This window comes from Oncorhynchus masou, chromosome 12, assembly GCF_036934945.1.
Source record: "Oncorhynchus masou masou isolate Uvic2021 chromosome 12, UVic_Omas_1.1, whole genome shotgun sequence".
NCBI lineage: Eukaryota > Metazoa > Chordata > Actinopteri > Salmoniformes > Salmonidae > Oncorhynchus > Oncorhynchus masou.
Window position 1 is genome coordinate 76930334 of NC_088223.1, and position 6150 is coordinate 76936483.

Sequence of the window (6150 nt, forward strand, 5' to 3'; positions counted from 1 at the left end):
AAACACATCTCTGGGTCGTGCATCTTTTCAGTTCGCTGCAGCTAGCGACTGGGACGAGCTGCAACAAACACTCAAACTGGACAGTTTTATCTCAATCTCTTAATTCAAAGACTCAATCATGGACAATCTTACTGACAGTTGTAGCTGCTTTGCGTGATGTATTGTTGTTTCTACCTTTTTGCCCTTTGCGCTGTTGTCTGTGCCCAATAATATTTGTACCATGTTGTTGTTGCCATGTTCTGTTTCTACCATGCTATGTTGTTGTCTTAGGTCTCTCTTTATGTAGTGTTGTGTTGTCTCTCTTGTCGTGATGTGTGTTTTGTCCTACATTTATATTTTATGATTTATTTTTAATCCCAGCCCCCGCATGAGGCCTTTTGCCGTTTGGTAGGCCGCCATTGTAAATACGAATGTTCTTAACTGACTTGCCTAGTTAAATTAAGGTTAAATAAATAAAAAATAATAAAAAGACTCTCAGTTATATTACAGTCAGTGGCGACCCGTCATTCAGGGCAGGTGGGGCAGAGACCCACCAGTTTTGAGCCCAACATTTCTAGCACTTGCCTGTTTCGCATGTTATTTTGGCATTAATATGTGTCACATATCTGTTTGCAACAAATATATATATTTGAGTTAATAAAGCCGCATACAAACATGGTCTCTTGTTTGTTTTCTTGACTAAGGCAACTCCAAAATGCAGGTGTTACAACCTAGCTCAGTGCTTTCTGTGGTGGTGGTGGGGCAAGCCAGCAGAAAATATGGAGCGTTGCGCCGTGATTGGCTCAGTGTTCTGTCACTCATGGGGACATTACTCACCTCCAAGTTTAATGGTAGACTTTGTAAATTCTATCCCCTTGGGTGCTGCAATAGAAGTGCCTGTCCAAGAAGGCTCAAGATCATTGGCCACAGATAAAATGACGTCAAATCACATTATATGAACAGTAGCTTGGATTGGACTGATCATGTCAACATCATACTTTCAAAATCTTAGCGAGCAGTCATCATCATGAATCAAGTCGACAATCTACTGGCAAATCCTTTTTAATCCTTATCATATGAAGAGAAATAATGAAGAGAAATTATAGATAAAATGTATTCGGTGCTCATCGGCCATTGGATTAACATTACTCAGCAAATTGGAAATTGCAAATTCAACAATGAGTGGTTTGTAAGGAATCAGTGACAGTGGCTGTGTGGTCCCAAATCTGGGATTAAGGGTCTCTTTTCCAAATTTAAAATGATAAACATTCAACATTGGCCATGCTGTCAATGAAGCATGATTTTGCCGCGCTCAAAACAACTGTTAACTTGGAACTGTGAAAACTTGACTTCAGTGAGTTCAAGACAACTGGGAATTCCGGAAAAAACGAGCTCCGGCTGGGAAATACATTTTGAACGGAATTGTAAGTTGGGAACTCGGGCTTTTTTCTAGAGCTACGACCTGAAGATCAATGATGTCATCATGAAATGACCTTTTTTATTTCAGTTCCCAGTTGTCTTGAAAGCACTATACATCCAGCGAATGCCAGACTTTGATGACAAAATTTGCCCACAAAGGACCGCCATGCCACCTTCCTGTTCAAGTGAGCACAACACAAGGTGAGTCCAAAAATGTCTTGTATGCTGCTGCATAAATTATGTAATATGCCAGGGAGATATGTATACTGTAGCTAAGAAAGTAATACTAAGTGTATGTTGTGTAGTAAGCTGTTAGTAGCCATGTGCCTCACCCTAATAATTTGATCTTTTTACCCCTCTTCATTTCGCCAACTGTTCTGACTTGGTGGTGCACATATAGCCTATAACCTGTTTTAGAGAAATGTAATCATCACATTTTGTAAGAGCTTTCATTGTCTGTTTATATGCCCCCCTTTATTTATCCTATGGTTCTGACTTGGTGTACATGGAGAACACTGTAAGAACGGCCCATGTTCTGAATTCTGTCGCAGTACATTTAAAAAGTGCTAAACAAATAGTTATATTGACTACGTCCATCCTAGCTCATTCAATAATGTCTTAATCGAAATTATGGATTGCCTCTTATCCGCTTATCCGCTTGTTTTCCCCAGGTAAACATATGTTGTTCTGCCCCTGAGCAAGTCAGTTAACCCACTGTTCCCCGAGTGAAGATATGGATTTCGATTAAGGCAGCCCCCGCACCTCTCTTATTCATATGGGTTGGGTTAAATACAGAAAACACATTTCAGTTGAATACATTCAGTTGGACTGACTAGGTATCCCCCTTTTCCTTTCCCTTATGCCATAGTTTGTACATCTCAATTGTCATTAAAAAGCACATTTGTTTAAGCAAGTCAGCCATATCAGCTATGTTTTTTTTAAAGGCAGTAAATGAGGCTGAATGAACTGTTTCGCTGCCAGACAAGGCTCCATTGATAGCCAGGTGTAGCAGTAGTAAGATGTTGGGACTGCTGTTGGGACAGCTTTATGTAGGCCCTAACAGTTTGTGGGCACAGTTTGCCACTGTTATAGTGCAATTAATGTATTATTTAGTGTTGTATTGTGTTGTGTAGTGGCTTTGCTGGCATGCATCCCACATTTATTTTTTTGCACCACCAATATTTACATGCTAAAATCACGACTGATTACATTACACATAAGTCATTGGACAAATGTGTCTTCTGTGGGGGGGGGGGGGGTGTTTTGTTAAGAGCCATGACACTTGGTCTGAACATGAACACGAATCGCTTGCGGTACTGTTTTAGAAGCATAAGGACCTTATCTTGCATATCAGTGAGAAAAAAAAAAGGTTAAATTGACACAAACCTTTATAGGTTTAGGGTTCCCACAGCCATATTTCCATGTTACAGCACTTGTTTATGGAAAACAGATGGAAGACAGTGTAGACCTATGTTCCTTCCAAAAATGTTGGTCACTGAGCTAATTTCAGGTCTGCCGAGCACAAACTTGAACTTTGTGAAATTTCGGTGCATTACATTACATTTACATTACATTTAAGTCATTTGGCAGACGCTCTTATCCAGAGCGACTTACAAATTGGTGAATTCACCTTATGAATTCACCTTATGAATGCAACATCCAGATGTGTTTACTGTGAACACTGAGGCTGTACCCACTTTAATGTACCATTTCAGACAGTGGTCAAGTAGGCTACTTTGGTTATTTGATCATCATAATGTAGGCCTACCAGAGTGGTCTACCATTAAAAAAACAAAGGAGAAAATACATCCAATAACACTTTAACATGAAAATAGCTTTTCTATCATTCAGCCTACAAAAGCAACCAATGTGTGGTGTTCAATGTAGGCCTTACATTCCATGAGACTTTAGAAAAAAACATGCAGGGCTTGATTATCTACTTGTCCTTCTGACAAGGAGGTGACTGGAAATGTTGTTGTGTTGTTGTGTTATTTGATGCGAGAAAATACTTTACAAAATAAAATGCACTATTATTCCCATACCATTATTACAGAGAATCAGACAAATTATGCTACCCTCTGCCTATTGGCTACATAGCTTATTCAAGCCTGTCTCAAAATGCAACACTGCCCCTTTAAGACAAAAAAAGCTCTTTACCCAACTTGCTTTTCAAAGATGTCTGGAAAGTTTTGTGCACTTGTAGGAAGAAATCACACACCCATTGTTAACTATCAATGATCTATATCTGAGATAATAACTCACTAACTAGCAAAGGATATGAACAAATGTGCACACGTGGCTACAGGCCGCTCTCGCTTTGATCTCAACAAAACATCTACTCACGACCCTCATGCTGTAAATCCAGTTCAAAATGAATGGCACAGATCCATATATGGCAATGGTATATTTGCATATACAGTTGAAGTCGGAAGTTTACATACACTTAGGTTGGAGTCATTAAAACTAGTTTTCAACCACTCCACAAATTTCTTGTTAACAAACTATAGTTTTGGCAAGTCGGTTAAGACACCTACTTTGTGCATGACACAAGTAACTTTTCCAAAAGTTGTTTACAGACAGATTATTTCACTTATAATTCACAGTATCACAATTCCAGTGGGTCAGAAGTTTACATTTACATTTACATTTAAGTCATTTAGCAGACGCTCTTATCCAGAGCTACATACACTATGTTGATTGTGCCTTTAAAGAGCTTGGAATATTCCAGAAAATTATGTCATGGCTTTGGAAGCTTCTGATAAACTAATTGACATCATTTGAGTCAATTGGAGGTATGCCTGTGGATGTATTTCAAGGCCTACCTTCAAACTCAGTGCCTCTTTGCTTGACATCATGGGAAAATCAAAAGAAATCTGCCAAGACCTCAGAAAAAAATTGTAGACCTCCACAAGTCTGGTTCGTCCTTGGGAGCAATTTCCAAATGCCTGAAGGTACCACGTTCATCTGTACAAACAATAGTATGTAAGTATAATCACCATGGGACAACGCAGCCATCATACCGCTCAGGAAAGAGACGCATTCTGTCTCCTAGAGATGAACGTACTTTGGTGCGAAAAGTGCGAATCAATCCCAGAACAACAGCAAAGGACCTTGTGAAGATGCTGGAGGAAACAGGTACAAAAGTATCTATATCCACAGTAAAACGTGTCCTATATCGACATAACCTGAAAGGCCGCTCAGCAAGGAAGACGCCACGGCTCCAAAACCGCCATAAAAAAGCCAGACTACGGTTTGCAACTGCACATGGGGACAAAGATCGTACTTTTTGGAGAAATGTCCTCTGGTCTGATGAAATAAAAATAAAACTGTTTGGCCATAATGACCATTGTTATGTTTGGAGGGAAAAGGGGGAGGCTTGCAGGCCGAAGAACACCATCTCAGCCGTGAAGCACGGGGGTGGCAGCATCATGTTGTGGTGGTGCTTTGCTGCAGGAGGGACTGGAGCACTTCACAAAATAGATGACATTATGAGGAGGGAAAATTATGTGGACATATTGAAGCAACATCTCAAGACATCAGTCAGGAAGTTAAAGCTTGGTCGCAAATGGGTCTTCCAAATGGACAATGACCCCAAGCATACTTCCAAAGTTGTGGCAAAATGGCTTAACGACAACAAAGTCAAGGTATTGGAGTGGCCATTACAAAGCCCTGACCTCAATCCTATAGAAAATGTGTGGGCAGAACTGAAAAAGCGTGTGCGAGCAAGGAGGCCTACAAACCTGACTCAGTTACACCAGCTCTGTCAGGAGGAATGGATTAAAAAGCTGAAATAAATAATTTCTGACATTATTTCTGACAAATATTATTGACATTTCAAATTCTTAAAATAAAGTGGTGATCCTAACTGACCTAAGACAGGGAATTTTTACTAGGATTAAATGTCAGGAATTGTGAAAAACTGAGTTTAAATGTATTTGGCTAAGGTGTATATAAACTTCTGACTTCAATTGTAGACTTACTAGAGTTCTGATTGGTTAAGCCGCACAGGTAGAGTACAGTGTCGTGCATGTTAATGCAATAGAATCCTACTACAATACGTTCTGCCTACTATTCTTGCATAGTTGGTTTTGTTTCAGTATGTTACATTGATGGTTAATATTGTGTTTATTCTATCACAATTCCAACAGTAAAGGGAAACAATGATAGTGTTAATTAAGGGGCAAAACTAGAACTTTGAGTGAAGTTCAATCTTGTGCTTCTCTGTGTGCGCTTATATTTCCTTCGCATGGCAGTCCCGCGCAGGCACGCAGTTTAGTGGGAAGATTGGTGTGGACTACCTGTGCTAATTAGCTATCTGATTCTCTGAACACCTGTGTGTAAACAGAAGACAGACAACACAAACATGTTGTCACTGAAAAATACTGTCAGCTGCAACTGTGTTAAAAATAGATTAAAACAGTGTACAGTAAGTGTGTATTTTGCATTTGTGAAATTATTTTGATGTGATATGAAAGTAGAGGGATTTATGTTTCTAGGACTATACCGCAATTGAGAATCGATTCACATTTAGATGGAGTATTTAGCTGTTTTGGCTTCCAGAGCCAATTTGCCCTTTAACCAGAACATGTATGATCCTAGGACTAAGGAGTAACGTTATGCTCCTTTAGTCCAATATTGAGCTAGCTCCAGCCATAGACATTGGCTCCAGCAGAAACTTCCTTAGGCCACAGACACTGAGACACATCTCACATCTTAGGTTAAAAAATTATTAAAATATTACAATAAAATATG